Source organism: Zerene cesonia, chromosome 1 (assembly GCF_012273895.1).
Source record: "Zerene cesonia ecotype Mississippi chromosome 1, Zerene_cesonia_1.1, whole genome shotgun sequence".
NCBI classification, from domain to species: domain Eukaryota; kingdom Metazoa; phylum Arthropoda; class Insecta; order Lepidoptera; family Pieridae; genus Zerene; species Zerene cesonia.
Genome location: NC_052102.1, coordinates 10479659 through 10496859, shown reverse-complemented (window position 1 = coordinate 10496859; position 17201 = coordinate 10479659). Strand labels below are relative to the sequence as shown.

General features: G+C 34.7%; 1 protein-coding gene across 4 annotated transcripts in view; it reads right to left on the bottom strand.

Annotated features, from left to right (window-relative positions):
- Positions 1-17201, bottom strand: part of LOC119828885 (nuclear factor of activated T-cells 5) — a 78384-nt gene that overhangs the window by 33355 nt on the left and 27828 nt on the right. The window contains exon 1 of one of the 4 annotated variants that reach the window (XM_038351191.1): positions 16111-16198. The exons of the other annotated variants lie outside the window; for them this stretch is intronic. The gene's annotated coding sequence lies outside the window, so the exon portion shown is untranslated. Of the gene's footprint in view, positions 1-16110; positions 16199-17201 lie in introns of those variants that run through there. 4 annotated transcript variants of the gene reach the window in all.

Below are 17201 nucleotides of genomic sequence, written 5' to 3'. Positions count from 1 at the left end.
ATCCCGTAGGCATATTGGGATAAAAAGTAGCCTATATGTTATTCCAGTTGTCCAGCTGTCTACGTACCAAATTTCATTGCAATCGGTTATGTAGTTATTGCGTGAAAGAGTAACAAACACACACACATCCTCACAAACTTTGCATTTATAATATTAGTAGGATAGGACTATAAGTAATAGAACACAATCAAAACACCTAAATTTACGTCAAAATTTAAATCTTCGAAGCTAAGTACTGAACTGAAATAACAAAATGAAACTTTTAATAAAAGCATCAATCAAAACAGTTCCCAAGTCCAATTATTTGTGAAGGCTAACTTCGTTATCTTTTCCACAACAAATATTTGAATTCGGAAGCTATGAGCGCGATATTGCGATTGCATAACAATATTTACTCTGTGGAAAAGGGATGAAAATTTGTACTGTTTTTGGGATATCTGGTAAATCTTTTGTCGGTCACGTACCAGGCATTAAGTAAGATGGGAATCGTCCAGAACACTTTTAGTTGAAGGTCAATTTCATCGTGATCGAGTAAAAATGTAAAATTGTACATGCAGTCGTATCTCAACATTATAGACGCAATATTTATAATTTTAAAACCATGGTAAGACTCGGAAATTTAGTAATAACAGATTTATCGACTTTATAACCCTATATCTTAATACATTTATGTTGGCAAACAATAACAATTAAATTAAGTGCACAGCATGTACCTTCTTAAAAATATCTATTTGCATCCATAAAAAGATACATACGAACCGCTAAAAAGTTAGTCGGTTTATTATTAAAAAAAACATACTAATTTTATTAGTAAATTACTGAAAGCATTTATAATATTTTTAATAGCATAAGAGCACACAGAAGCTTCAAACAAAGCATATAAAATAATAGAAAGGCGATTGTTTGCACGCCTCGCTCAAGGTGGGGGTGGGGCTGGGCGGGGCGTGCCTCGCACTGAGAAGGGGGCGCCAAAAGTCCGTAAAGAAACTGTTTAGACTTTAGACAATTTCATTTTACATTCATTAAAGACCGGCAACACATCGCGATTCCTAATAGGCAAACTGTAGGTACTTTCCTTCGTTTGTAAGCTTAGGGGGCGTCCATATTACGTGATACATTTTTCAGGATTTTTTAACTAAACTTACGTAAAAAAAAGTTACGTAATATTTATTAAAACCCCCCTCTCCCCAAGTGAGATTTAGAAAGAATTTACTTGACCCCCTCCCCCCTTAAACACCTCACGTAATTTATGGACGCTCCCTTAGTTATAAAAAAAATTAAAACCGTCACTATGCTCTGACACTTCAGCTTAATTTTTTCATCTAGTTAAACTCATTGATAAAACCCATATAGAAAAAAATTAAAAAACTATAAATACGTAAGTCAAAATAAAAGACTTAAAAATAATTAAATTGCAATGCAAATAGTTATTCGAAATCGAATACAAGAAATGAATGTCAGATACTAAACGATTATCTCTAGTCCTACAACCATTCAAGAAGTCTATTTACTCGAGATTTACTTATGAAAAAGGCCTACATACACAAATACAACACATCTTTATTCTTTTAAATAAAAAATCAAACAATTTTCATATAGTACCTATGCAAGAATCTCTTTTTACAACAACCAACCAAAATTTCAAAACGGGGGAGCATTACAACATTAAAATACAATAGGTTATTGACATCCAAACGCACCTAAGTGAATTAAAACATGGCGGCGAGTCACGTGGCCGAACACGTTAATTATATTTATAACAAACTAGTTTGCGTTTTGTGGTTAAAAATGTTGTTATTCATTAACTTTGTTAATTCTTTACTAATTCCGTCAACTTGGTATAGTGAATATAATAATGTTTTTGTTGTAATCTTTTTTTTTTCTGTTTAGATAAAATTTTTTCGTTAAGTTAATCTTGCGCACTAGATAGTAATTTGTGTATCCATAGAATAGATTTATACACAGAACAATATTTGATGTACATTATTACTGCTGCTCTTGTATTAGTGTATAAGTTGTTTGGAAACCAATAAAATAAAATAAAAAATAAAAAATAAAAAAAAATACCACGATATATTTATATATTCAACACTTTATATTATATTAAAAAACTAGCGGTCCGCCCCGGCTTCGTCTCGTATAGCCTTCTTCAATAAATGGGCTATCTAACACTGATAGAATTTTTCAAATCGGACCTGTAGTTCCTGATACAAATAAACAAACAAACAAACTTTTCAGCTTTATAATATTAGTGTAGATGATCGAAAAAAAAAGAATTATAAACAATGCTCATACAGTTATAAATTACTAGGCGTTCTCTCCGGCTTTGCCCGTGGTACATATATAGCCTATGTCACTTAGTATAGCTGCAGCTTTTTTATTTTGAAAGAATTTTTGAAATCGGTCCAATGGTTTTTTCGTGAGAACGTTACAAATATACAAAAATAAAAAAGTTTCCTTTTTGTAATATTAATGTTGATATATAATGGGATACGATTGAGATATGCGAGGTTTTAACACGATTTTGCTAAATGCAGAAAGTATGGTATTGATACGCATAGAAAATTGATCAGTGAAATGACATTAAAAACTTCACAATTAAGAAATTAAAGGAATTTTTATACAAGAACAGGTATCATTAATTAAATACTGAAATACTAGCCGTCTGCGTTCTGTTAAAACCTTCTATCACTTTTCCATTAAAATAGACTAGAAAATAGTGAGTTGTAGATAAATTCACATAAAGAACCGAGTATAATCATAATCCAATTTTATATGTGCTGTAGCTACCGACTGTTTATTTACCTGTATTATAAATACATCATATAAATGTATCTGTATAAATAATCAACAGCTATGTTCCCACTGCTGGGACACGGGCCGCCTACGAGGGTTTAGGCCACAATCCACCACGCTGGCCAAGTGCGGGTTGCCAGATGTCACATGTCGTCGAATTTTCGATTCTCAGACATGCCGGTTTCCTCACGATGTTTTCCTTCACCGTTTCGAGCAATGGTGGTGTGATCCACATGTGCAAATACATTTAAAAAATCTATTATTGCCTGCACGCTTGCCTGGTTTCGAACCCCGTCTTATCGATTTTGAAATCCGAGGTCTTCACCACAGAGCCACCACTGTTACATAGCTGTATCTATGTATATAAAAAGTAAATAGACCAATATGTCAAACAGATCTAGGGACTAACAAATAATGGCGCAACACGTGACTCCGTTTATCGAATGTTGAACTCGGCTCGTGTTTGAATATTAAGTCTATAAAACGTTCGCTTGTCTAGACTTTCCGAGTCTAGCTGGGAAATGTTAACATAAATGTTATAGCAGTACGACTTGGTACGTACTCTAAAATGGTTAACGCTATTGATTTCAATGCAGTTAGTATTTTCTTGTGTTTGATTTTACGCAAAGATTTTAAACGCGATTTATTCATTATATTATTAACCCGACGTTTCGAACACTTTACAGCGAGTGTTCGGAGTGCTCGGTGAATTTCTCCAATGCAGTTGTTTAAAGGTAACTCCCGATATAACCACAAATTTTCTGCAATATCACAACTAACAACTTGAGAGCAAATACGAGACTTTCTACATAATAAATGGCATATATGATAAACCCGGTGCTACAGGCCAGTCCAGTGCGGACCGCCTTTCACCGGTCGTTTCTTGCAAGCAATTATGCACCGACACACCGGGCAATTAGGGGGCATAATTGCGTGATTACGACACGTCGTATAGATATTTGGGACGGCTGTTCAATTCGCACGTGACTGAAGTGAGCATGTGTGAGTGTTAGTTGTAATACAGATAAGTGTTGATAGAGACGCGCGTTTTATGTGTTGTTACATAAAATGATACCTGGGTTCTGCATTTCTTCGAGGATTGAAAACAACAGATTAAAAACATCTTGAGGAAATCGGCATGTACAAGAATCGAAAGTTGGACGACATATGACATCTGCCAAACCTCACTTGACCAGCGTGGTGGATTAGGGTCCGATCCGTCATACGAGGCTCGTGTCCCAGCAGTGCAAACATATAACATGATAAATAATCTAGTAAATAAATCATCTTATTTCTATGATCTAAATAAAATAGGTAAATGATTTTCAATCATTCGCATTACACGACTAACCATACCAACAAGTGCGAGACGCCATTTGCTAATAGTTTTTCCACGTGTGAGCATGCATTGCACGAATGTTCTCACGCATGTAAGTTGGTTTGAGTATCCCAGGTACTTATGTACCCGCAATTATTTTCTCCATATAATATAAGTCTTACTAATACATAAATGCGAAGATGATTGATTTATTTGTTTGTCGCTTAATTCCTAATAGAGCGATTATATGAGATGATATTAAGTGGCTTTTTATTGCGGTGGAAGGCTAAAGTATATAAAAATATCTTTTTCACAGATGTGATTAGGGTATATTTGTTTTGGAGAGGAATTATCCAGTTATCTTAGCTCTGTGAACATACACAATCTGAATCCAGGGTATTCATTTTTTAGAAAATCATTTAAAATGGAAACATTTCGAATTAAAGGGTCATTAAATAATGTTTTGAACCTACAAAAATGTTATTAATGTTCTAATATTTGTAAAATTTCGTGATATTCATATACCGTGGTGTTATGAGTTCCGGCAATCTCTAATTTATTGTTGCTTCTTAAATATGTGTATAATATATTTTTATGAGAATAAATTAATAGTTTATGATTATTTGAATTGAAATGGAATAAAATATTATGACTTTAATTTGGATACTATGTTAAACAGATTTTTTCAAATATTTTTTTATGTAAGTAGGTAAGTATAATTCTTGGTCCAGCCAATAAAATTGTCTAATGTCTGGCAGGTTTGAGTCCGAAATATTGCTATAATCTTATTAAACTGAAGATGTTTTTTTCCAACCGACTTCAAAAAGGAAGGCCAATCCCATTTAGAACCGGATTAGATCTGAAATTAGAAGGCGATTTAGTTTTTAGTTAAAAAGAATTGTATGTTATAATACGTAGGTGCGTATAAAAGTATTGTTATTATTCAGTAATGTATTATTATAAAAATAAATGTGAAACGAATTTATCGGGAGTTCTGTTTTATATGTGTTATTCACATGTAACGAATTATTTTTAATTATAAATTCGATATGCAATTACAAATAACAATAAAAACAATAAACCGTACATCATCTAAACATAAACAACTTTGTTTATATCTAATCTTTTAACAATAATTGCATCAAAAACATAAAATAACAGGAAATAAAATTCCTTTTTTTTTATAAAACCCGCCTTGAAATTGTCAGAACTATACCAAATTTAAATAAAACACAGGAGAGATCAGTTTTTAATAAAAAAAAAACTTTTAAATCAATATCAGCCAATTTACATTGCTATGGCAACACTAACAAAAAAAAAATTAATATCCACCTCATTTCCAGAAGTCGTTTGAAGATCAGAAACTATAGATGTCTAATATACTCAAATAAAAATCCGCTCAAAGTGCTTCTTAAAGAAAAATCCTATAAACGAACACTCTAACCAAACATATGCCTCATTGCGATCAGTGTAAAAGTTATACCAACACAAAAAAACCATCATCGTTGTACCAACATAAAACACACACGACTTCCCACCGTGTAAAGAAAAATACATAAAACCCAAAGTCTACAGTTGTTACAGAGTACAGACAACGAGTGTTCCCACCACCCACTCCACCTAGCAACAGGTGAGGCGAGCCAACAGGGCGGGCGACACACTCCTTCAGAGACTGTTATGTTCGGACACTTGTATTTATTACACGCTTACGTATTTCTTTTAGACAATTGCTTATTTTGTGTATACTCGTAATGTACGTTATTTTGCTATCGAAAATTGTATTTTAAAGAGGTGATTTTACGGTTGAATTTGCTTCTAACAACCGTCAAGACGAATGAAATAAATCGAAACGTGAATTTTGTGGTGATTTGGAAATTTCAACAAGTAAATTCAACGGACAAGGTCCTTCATAAGGTTTAAGGACATAAGGTTTTACTACGACGAATTAAATGAAATCGAGCGATACCAATGATTAGATCTTTTCTACACATCTATCATAACGAAGATATATTTAATTGTTAAAATAACGTTTATAAAGGATAAACTAAAAAAGTGCTTAAATCATTTTGGAAATATTTTCACGAGCGGAAAGCTCATTTTTCTTAGGAGTCGTTGAGTTTAGATTCTATAGATTTATGTTTATTCTATAGATTTTTATTTAGATTAGATAATTGATGACTTTTATATAGACTTACTAATTATAATAAAAAAACTTTGTGTTTCAATTGGTAAAATGAGAAAGGAATTATTTCAAATTAATGAATCGATAATCAATACTAATATTTTAAACGCGAGAGTAACCCATCTCTACTTTCGTATGAAATTTGATACAATATAATAAATATCTGGTCGACATAGAACTTCTAAAATCCATACTTTCATAGATTCTTTCTATTGAAGTTAATTAATTATCATTATTGCAACAATATTGGTTTTAAATGCGTATAGTAATGGTAAATCCTACATACAAGCCACATAATGTATGGGCTCTGATAATCAAATTAAGTCAATATTCATTTACCTAGTTACCGAATCGAAAGTTTAAATTTGAAAGTTGTTTAAACCCGATCATGTTGCACCATGTATATCGCTGGAGCCGACACGTGCATTTATTTAAAAACTAGCTTAAGCCATAGGAAAAAGATAGATAGACCGGAATCTTCCCTGCATAGTCCGGTTCCTGTAGGATTTCCAGCATAAACTATCAGATATCCGTAAAGGAGGCTGTTTTCTTCTCCTGACAGTTCCCAGTCTATTCCTACTTTCCAGTCATTTTAATCATTTCCCTATCTCTTTCTCCTGAGAAGCGTGTAGCGCATACGTAGGGGCACTACCTCTGCGAATATTCATGGCCGGTGGTGATCGCTAACTATCAGGCGAACCACAAACTCAGTTGGCAGCTTATGGCATAAAAAACTAACGTCATTTAAATCGTTTCTTTGGTTGTGTGTGAAGGTGATACAGTCTTGCTTTCGCATCAATAATATTAATGTGCATCACTACATAGTATAAAACAAAGTCCCTTTCTCTGTCCCTATGTATGATTAAATCTTTAAAAGTACGCAACGGATTATGATAGGGTTTTTTTTATAGACAGATTGATTCAAGAGGAATATTTATATGTATAATAACATCTATTTAACCACTCCGAATATGACGCTAAAACTTAAAGCGAATTTAATAATACGTATTCTTCTTACTAAACAATAGCCACGCCATTATAAATAAACCATAAATCAAGGCAGCCACTACCTAATTTCTTTAAAACGCGAAATCGTAAAAGTGTTATGTAATTAACTAAACGAATAGCGAAGCACTGACGCGGCTTCTGTCTCCAGGAATGATTAACTTTGAAGTCCGCTGTCACTCACAAGTTTCATTATGAATATACGCTTCATTGTTATCATTTTATATTAATTTAATTCATAATGCTTTGCTTGATGTACTGTTAAGTATTTTAGTTATAATCTGTAAATAATACGAGACGATATAACATATAATAATGCCTACGAGGAACACTTGGACATTTAAAAAATGAAACAAAAGCAATGGACTAATTGAGATGTACTTGGTCTACAGACGATGATTTTTAAACAGACAATGATTTTAAATATAAACGCGAGCGAAGCCGTCGGAGGAGCTTACTTCATGAACTTCTACTAGTTCCCGGTTGACTCTCATAGATTACGCCACTGTCCATTGATAAAATATTTTTTAAAATTGTTTCAATAGCTCCATACAACGTTACAAACTCATAAATTCACTTACTACCTTTTTATAATATTAGTATACTTAGATTATAATTGACTTTTCATTTAGTTTAATAACATTAAAATCCTATCCTACTATTATCCTATCCTACTAATATAATAGGAGGCCGGAGGCCCGTTTCCTTTTCCTCACCCGTCCCAGTCCATTCCTTCTTTCCAGTCGTTAATCCATTCCTTTTCCCTTACCCCAAAAAAGCGGGCAGCGCATTCGCAGAGACCCAACCTTTGCGAATGTTCATGGGCGGGGGTGATCGCTTACCATCAGGCGAACCACCAGCTCAGTTGCCCGCTATAACATAAAAAAAATAATAATAATAATAATTTATGCGAAAGTTTGTAAGGATGTGTGTTTGTTGCTCCTTCACGCACAAACTACTGAACCGATTGCAATAAAATTTGGTACGTAGACAGCTGGACAACTGGAATAACATATAGGCAACTTTTTATCCCGATATTCCTACGAGATACGGACTTACGCAGGTGAAACCGCAGCTAGTGCTTAATAAATCTAACAAATACAATAAATTTGATTTCGAGGCAGGACCCGAAGCCGCTACTATTGATCCTTAAACATTCCTTCATTTCATAATCCACTTGATAACTGTGCAATAAATAAACTCAAGGGATTAATTCGAAACGGAAATAGGTATTTAACTATTGACATAACAAACTAGCATATATCATGAACCGTGCGAGGGTATGTTGGGGCGATGCGTTATCGATTGTGTTGATAACAGTGCATTGACCCCTAGTGACGCACGACTGTGTCGTGCACTCGAGTACATCACTAGTTATTGCCTTGGGACATGCTCGAATAGTGATGTGGTACGTTTTATCGGTAAGGATAAAATTGCAAAAAAAAATCGAGCATATCGACCAGTTTTGGGAGTAAAATGCTAGTTTATAAGCTTATTATATAAATTAACAATACAATTAGTATTCAGTCTGATTCACTTTTTTGTTTTTTATAGCTTATGAGAAAAAGGGAATGTTCTAGAATTTATTGAAACTAGCTGCGCCCCGCGGGGTCACCCGCGTAAGTCCGTATCTCGAAGGGATGTCGGAAAAGTTGCCTATATGTTATTCCAGTTGTCCAGCTGCCTACGTACCAAATTTCATTGCAATCGGTTCAGTAGTTTTTGCGTGAAAGAGCATTGTTGCTCTTCACACACACATCCTTACAAACTTTCGCATTTATAATATTAGTAGGAATAGTAGGATGAGTAGGATTTTCGATAGCATTAAGCCCCGTTCGCGTCACGTGTGTAAAAACGCGAGAGAAAACTAAAACGATGTCACAACCATTTTCAAGGGCCGTTACGACCAAAAATACCTTCACCTTTCTGCTCGTACAGGCAAATAAACCCTATTCACATGGAACAACGTTTAAAATTAAATAAAGACAAAATACATACAGTATGCAATTACAAAATATTTACATTCTAAAAATAAACCATATCTTATGTCACACAGTTGTGATATTTTTAAAACATTTTACATAACTCGGTTATTAAAAACCTATCGAAGAACCTTACACTTATATTTTATGCACTTTTTATCCAAGTCTTTTTTTATATCATAGTCGGCAAAAGAGCTGGTGGGTCGCCTGATGTTTTTTTTTATTGTGTGATAGGGAAGCGCTTGACTACCATCTCGCCTGCTGGTGAGCGTAGATGTAGTCTAAGATGGAGCGCGCTTCCCTAGAAGCTACCCGTTCACTCTACTTTTGAAGATCCCCAGATTATACCCGTCAGGGAACACAGACTCAGGAAGCATGTTCCAGTCCCTTGCGGTTCGAATAAAGAATGTAGAGTCGTACCGCTTAGTCCGGGTACTTGGTAGATCCACCAGCGGTGACTAGATTCTGTGCGTATGGTAAGCGCAATCGCCACATTTGCATAGGCGTAAGGTTATTTGCAGAGAACTTACGTCCCAGCAAATGCCGACTTTAAAAGGAACGATGAGGGGCATAAAGGAATGGAGTGGGAGGGGTAAGGAAAACGATACGGGCGTATTCAATTTACGCACGATGTCAGTTATATACCGAATCGCTAGTGCACCAAAACAATAGTGATTTTATTTCCTTAAAATGAATCAAAATGGACGGCCGTAACCGACCACATTTTATCTACTCCCAACAAGGTAAATACAGGCTACGATACGGTTAACGAGCTGGTAGATTATAGGTTTAAATTTGGTTTCGGTTATGTTCAAATGATACATGAAAATAATAAAAAATATCAGAATAGTTTCCCAGAATTTAATTGTTTGCTTCCCGAATAGTTACGCACTGCGTTTTGTAATTTAAATTATAATTGATTAATTAAATTCAATTATTTTTGATGCATTATTTAATTTTACATAAGTGCCTCTAATTAGTAATCTAAATAAATCATAATATATCGCATATATATACATTTATTTTATTACATTTTATTACATAGCGTAATTACTCGAGAAAGACTCCTGCAATTCGGCTGCTTTTTAACCTTAATAAACAAGGCACAAGGATAGCTTTTATGGAGTGAAAAAAACTTACCACCGCTAGTTCTATGAGTAATCCTCAATTAATTTTAATGTTTTATATTGCAATACAGCGTCAATTGAAATTTAATCTTTATTAATTGTACCCTTACTTATTTAAGAAGAATTTGTACGTTATTGTATCAATCAATAAAATGAAAAACCTATTAAAATGTTACATAAGTTGGTTAAAACGATGGTTAATTGCCAATTATAATGATTCTTTCTTCCTCTATATTTAATATTTTTAAAACATAAAAATGTCTTAAATGTTTTTCATATATAAACACTACATGTTAAAAAATTAGAAAACAAAATTATCTAACTAACAATACCATAACCGGTACCACAGACTTCAAATATCCATAGACAATATCCAGGCGAGAAAGTTATAATATTTACAGACTAATTAATTGATAGAGCAGACCAATCGTCTTAATCCTTCAGGCCTTGAGTCTAATGAGTCATTGAAGGGTAGTTGACGCACCCTGGTTCACCTTCGGTTTGAGAAAAACCCACAACCCGCAACACAAACAATATTAAACCATGCTCCATTGTATTAAAGTTGATTACAACAATAGCGATTAATTAATTCCCTCCGTCAATTACAGCGAAGCGGTCGGTGACGCGTGTCGATAAATTATTATCAAAACTATGAGATGGTTCGCAACCGCATTGGTTATATTATAGTCAAAATAACACGCAATTAATTCGGCTGTTTGTTATTGTGACGGGAATTTAACGAGTCACGTGTTATTTAAAACGTGATTTTTATCGTGATTTGAGTGAAAAGCGATCTGGGTTTAAAAAAACAAACTAACTTTAAGTTGTATTTATATGTTATATAAACCTAAGATTTTATGTTATTTTTATGATTATCTATATAAAACAAAAACCCGGATTAAAATATCAACATCTCATTACAAAGTTGGTTGCGTCGGTGATACCAGTATCGTCCCTTGCTTGCTAGCTACATTTTAATTATTTGCCTGCAATGATCTCGGCGAAGGCGTGATATTTCACATTACTAGAGATTACATCGATGGTGGTTAAAGTCGAACAGGAAACCGATAATTGTCTTTGTATTTCTCAAAACCTACGTATATAGAAATAGAACTTTTTTATGACACAATGCAAAAATAAATAACATCTTTATATATAAAAATGAATCGCTAAATGTATACATAACGTAACACTCGACCTACAACTAACATCTACGGGTCGACCAATTCGGCTAAATTTTTTCTCGTATAATATTTAGTTCTCTTTAGATCTTTTATTACATTACTAAACCTACATGTCTACTAATGATATCTTATATTATTCAACCAATCTAGAAATTATTTCTCCTACGAAAACTGAAATTGTTTTATAAACATTATAACCGTTTTACAAATACAATTGTGGGTAGTTGAAAAAACAATGGAATATTCATTAACATCCACATCAGTATATTTGCGACCTTGCTCACGGTAAGTCGTCCGACATCCAACGTTTTACGCTCGCATTTTAAATACTTAAACTTGCAATTCTATAACGTTTTCTGTACAATTTTACAGCGGAACCATCACGCAACGCTCTCGTATTTTTATCTGATACGAACACAAGAATATACGATTTTCCAATAAGTGTGTAACGTCAGTCCCCGAACTAATTACAGCTTAATTATAACATCCGCTTGTGATTCCATAATCACCTCTGGGCAATGAATTACGTGTTTAGGAAGCCATGTGTGAATAGACGAATACATATCGTAATATTATAAGTTCTTTTTGTATGACCATTGTTATTGTTGGAAGATAATTGGCTGGAGTATTATACGGTCCTAAATAATTGCTCCAAGGGAATAGATATCTTGTTTGGTAGTTTTGACGTGTTGTCTCAACGAAAAGGTCTTCAATTTTATTCCCGATGGAAGCGAAAAGTCTACGACAAACTCTATTACAAAAAGTTGCCTATTCGTAACGTATACTTGATAAGAACAGAACTAAATGAACCTAATTGCTTTTCGAAGCGCTTATAAAAGTGACTGAATTCACGGAAAAACTGTCTCTAACTTATATGCCTTGTTTGTATTATCTGGATATTAGGTAATATTTCTCAGAAACACCCGAATTAGTAAAAGACGTTGTCGAGTTGCTACAGATCAATACAATTGGGGTGACATCAAGGGTAAAGGCTCCTCTGTCTAGGCCGACTCGTTCTATTTTAGTTCTTTTCAGGGCCTAGCCTATTGCTATTTAACAAAATTATCATACACACGAACGTTACTAAATGATGTATATAAATGATACGGATAATAAGCGTAGGAAACGGTTGTAATGACACTGCAAGTGACGTCGTTTGGTATTTAAATGTAAAAGTTATTAGCAAATGTTCGGCTGGTATTTAACCTTGTTTTACGAGTCGATTAGATAGGTATCTAATTGATATTCTAGAATAAAAAATGGTGAAATTTTAGCTTCGTAAATGTTTGTAACTAAAGATAAAATGGGGCATTGTAAGTACCTAAGTCATACGAATTACTCGTAACATTTTACTTTTTAATATATCCACACAATGACTACGGCGTTTTCCTCAGGAATTAGTAATAAAAAGCAATTGTGGTTAAATAAACGGCTACCTACTTCCGGACGGGAATAATTAGAATATAACCTGGTGCCTGATTATTTTATACCTTATTAATATCAAGATAAAGCATTGTTCCCTTTTTTCAACGGTGTAACAATATGTACCAGCCGTAATCAAGCAAATACAAGACGAATTTAGTGTTACCATTTTATTATTGATATCGCAAGAAAATACGCATGCATGAATTAAAAAAAATGCAATTCGGCAATTTAATTGGTCAGTTATCAAAAGTATTGCCATGTACAATCCGCGAAGCGTAAGCTGAGCTTTGCATATGTGTGAGTGACCACCAAGTACAGCCAGAAACCGCCGAATTCACGCGCCGCGCCACAGGCCGCTACACAGGAAACTGTGTAAACCGGTGTAAGCCAATCAAAGGATGCTCCGCGCTCTAAGCCGTCATCTCATCTACATTATCTATGGACACTCACACAAATGCAAAGTTGATGCAAACTTATGCCTCACGGACTGTACCACAATGTTTTGTTTTATTAATTGGTACATGCATTTGCGCATACCCAAAGCCCTTGGGAAAAGACCTGGGTTATTTCGGACTCCCAAAGCAACGTATTAATTACCACTACTTCCATTTCGTTGGATAAGATTTCTTGTCGAGGCTTCCGCAGCAGTTTCATGTACGTAAATATATGTCGATATAGTGAATAGATAATGAGGTGCGTGTGAACACTTTCTATGTATCAACGTTAAACGAAAATAACTAAGAGTATAGCGCAAAACCGATTAAGCAAACACACGCAACAGTTTCAGTACAAACCCAGTATAAGAGGGTAGTGTCATACATAATTCAATACAAACCCATTCGGCCATGAAACGTATATTCCCGAAGCAATTTAAAAACAAACAGTTCAAATGGAATGGAGACATTATGCAATCTGTGGGCAAGTTATTCAGTGAATACGATCATTATTTTGTGTGAGTACACACACACGTAAGATCTAAGGTTTAGAACTTAGGGTCTCTGCGAACGCGCTACATGTCGTTCATGTTGCTAAGAAGATTTGTAGGGAACGCTTTGTACCACAGGCGGCCACAAGTGCCCGTGTGCGGCAGCGTCATAAAAAATGTTTGAAAACTATAGGAAGTAGTAGCTTTTGCCCGCGGCTTCGACCGCACGAAGAAAATGATGGACTCGAACAATCGACAATTGAAAATTTACTAAACACAATACAGTTGACATTAAGAGATGTTATTCTGTTATCGCTATAACAACAAATAACTAAAAATCAAGGATAAGCAGCGATTGGCACGGTCATAAATTGGATGGGTAGGAATCTTTAGAGACGCGAGTCTGAGTTGAACATGACCGATTTTCATTATACAATTCTTGATTTGTCAACGACAAAAAGTTATTAGATTTCGGTGTAGCCGGAGGTTATGTGCTTTGGTAGATAGATACATATATTTTGGCACATTTTTAAATCATATTTAAATATTATTTATTCATTAATGGCCGAAGTTTGTACGTAGGCAGCGCTTATAATAAATGCTCATCGATTGTTCACCGCCTAACAACCGTCGTAACTACAAGCTTTGAACGTCTATTACTTCGTAGAATAATTTAATAAAACATGAATAAATGTTTCTGTAAATTTTACAATATAAGTACTATCTATGATTAAAATAATTCAGTTGTATAGAAACTTTTCAATTGATAAACAAACTTTACACTTATTTTGTGTCTCTCTTTACTGACTGACATCCATATCTTAGTTTGTTTGTTTATCGCGCTAATCTCAGCAACTATAGGCCCGATTTGAAAAATTGTTTGTGTTCGATAGTCCATTTATTGAGAAAGACTAGGCTATATAGTATCCGTGGGGTACAGCTCATCATCATCATGAGCCCATATATATGCCATCTATGTTCTCACTGGGACACAGACCTCCTATGAGGGTTTAGGCCATAATCCACCACGCTGGCCAAGTGCGGGTTGGCAGATGTCACATGTCGTAAAACTTTTGGTACAGCTGGTAGGCTCCATATATACCACATGCAAAACAGAGCGCATCGCTAGTGTACAATAATATAGTACCTATATATTAAAAGGAACATTCTATAACCGGCAAGACACTGGTAATCTTTGTAGTAGTCAAGCACCCTTCGGCACGAATAGGGCCAACTCGCACCAGGGAAGTGCCACTCCCACAGACCACCGGCGTAAAATATCATACTGATCAAATCTTTCACACGTATTTATTACCAAGGGCCTCGGGGTCAAGGACATCCCAAGTTTAAAGCAATCCCAGCGAGAAGCCCGCCATAACAATCACATAAATAGCTATTTAGAAATTAACTTGCCACTAACGACCACGCGAAATGCGAACCTTTAAGAGTTTTATTCACTTGTACAACATACAGAAAACAAATGAATGTTTGTTTTTCTTTCATTCTTTCTTTCTTTAAATACTTTAAAATTACGGTTATTACACAGTTTATAACTCAAGAACAGTGGTACCGATTTGCATGGTTTTTGATTTGTTGGTCGGGGATAACAGAATACGTAACAAGTATATAGGCATAAGACATACTCACAAAACAATATGAACAAAATATAAGTATAAAGATCGCTTGAACTGGATTGTCATGTATGCATATATTGCAAATGATCCGCGCGCGGCTTCGCCCGCTTTGTCAAAGGAAAATGTAAAAAGTTCCGGTGTTTTATCGAGCGTAGCTGTTCCCTCGGGATTTCCGGGATTAAAACAATTCTATGTCCTCGGGGGCAAAACTAACCACTGTACCAAATTTCACCAAAATCGGCCCAGCTGTTCCTGACATAAGCGCGTCCAAGCAGAAAAACATTAATACAAATATAGTGAGTACATATAATAACTTAGTTAAGTCTAATCGCAGTGGTTCATTAAGTTTAGTGGTATATTTTAACCAATCAAATCATTGAAGTAACCATTTACTAATCTGTGGCACTGGGCATACAACATTTAAAATTTACAACCAAACTTCTTTTTAAGTATTACATCTCGTAGTTGATGTTCAAATCTATATCTATACGTAGATCCACCTCATAAATCATTGCCAAGTAAAGTCACATACCAGTCTGTATCTGTGTGAGTATCCTTTATACACATGCACTAACACAACACGTTCACCATCGACCAGTGTCCAACGCATACTGAGTCAAAACACAATATTTATGTAATTGTTAATAATTACATTATAGTTAACCGCAATGAAACACGTTGTTTATGACGTCACTGTATCAGACAGCCTTTGGTAATGTATCGCGCTTTACTGAGCCGGTGGCGGGAGTTAAGTCTAGCATGTAGACGGAAGGTAGTGTTGGATATCCTACTTCCTACTAATATTATAAATGCGAAAGTTTGTAAGGATGTGTGTGTGTTTGTTGCTCTTTTACGCAAAAACTACTGAACCGATTGCAATGAAATTTAATACGTAGACTGATGGACAACTGGAATAACATATAGGCAACTTTTTATCCCTATATTCCTACGGTATACGGACTTACGCGGGTACTATACAGGTGTCCCGTATGTGGTGTATATGCTCAATGGAACTTGTAGTTTTTCATACGGTAACTAGATAAAAATACTCATAAAATATACCGACGCATTTTTTCTATTCGATGGATTCTTATAACTCTGTGTGTACAACCCTAACTGGCAACCTTTGCCACCCGCACGCGCTAAGTTCCATTGAACATAGCACAACATATATACCAAACGGGACTCTATCTATAGTACCACAATAATCTGCTTTAGTTCTAATTAGAGTAAATAAGAAATTTAAATTAAACAGTATCTTATCTTTAACACACAAACAAATCAATGTAATTTAAAACAATAATATTACGCATAAAAACAAAATACACCAGTATTCAGTGAACCATGTTTATGCACATTCTTAATTCTAATATAGACTATTTTAGGGCTGTCAATAATCACTTTCACAATTATTTAACTACCTTATCAGATAATCGAAAATGAGTGTTTTTACTGTCTTTTTTATAGCGGAGAATGCATTTACGTATATCAGCGCTAAGAGAAAGGGCCCTGGCTTAAACCGGAGTCTCTACCCTCTTGACAGTGGCTTGAAAGAAAAACATCTTATGCCGCCTCACCGCACCGGACAATGAATTATATCAAGTACATATAATATATATATAT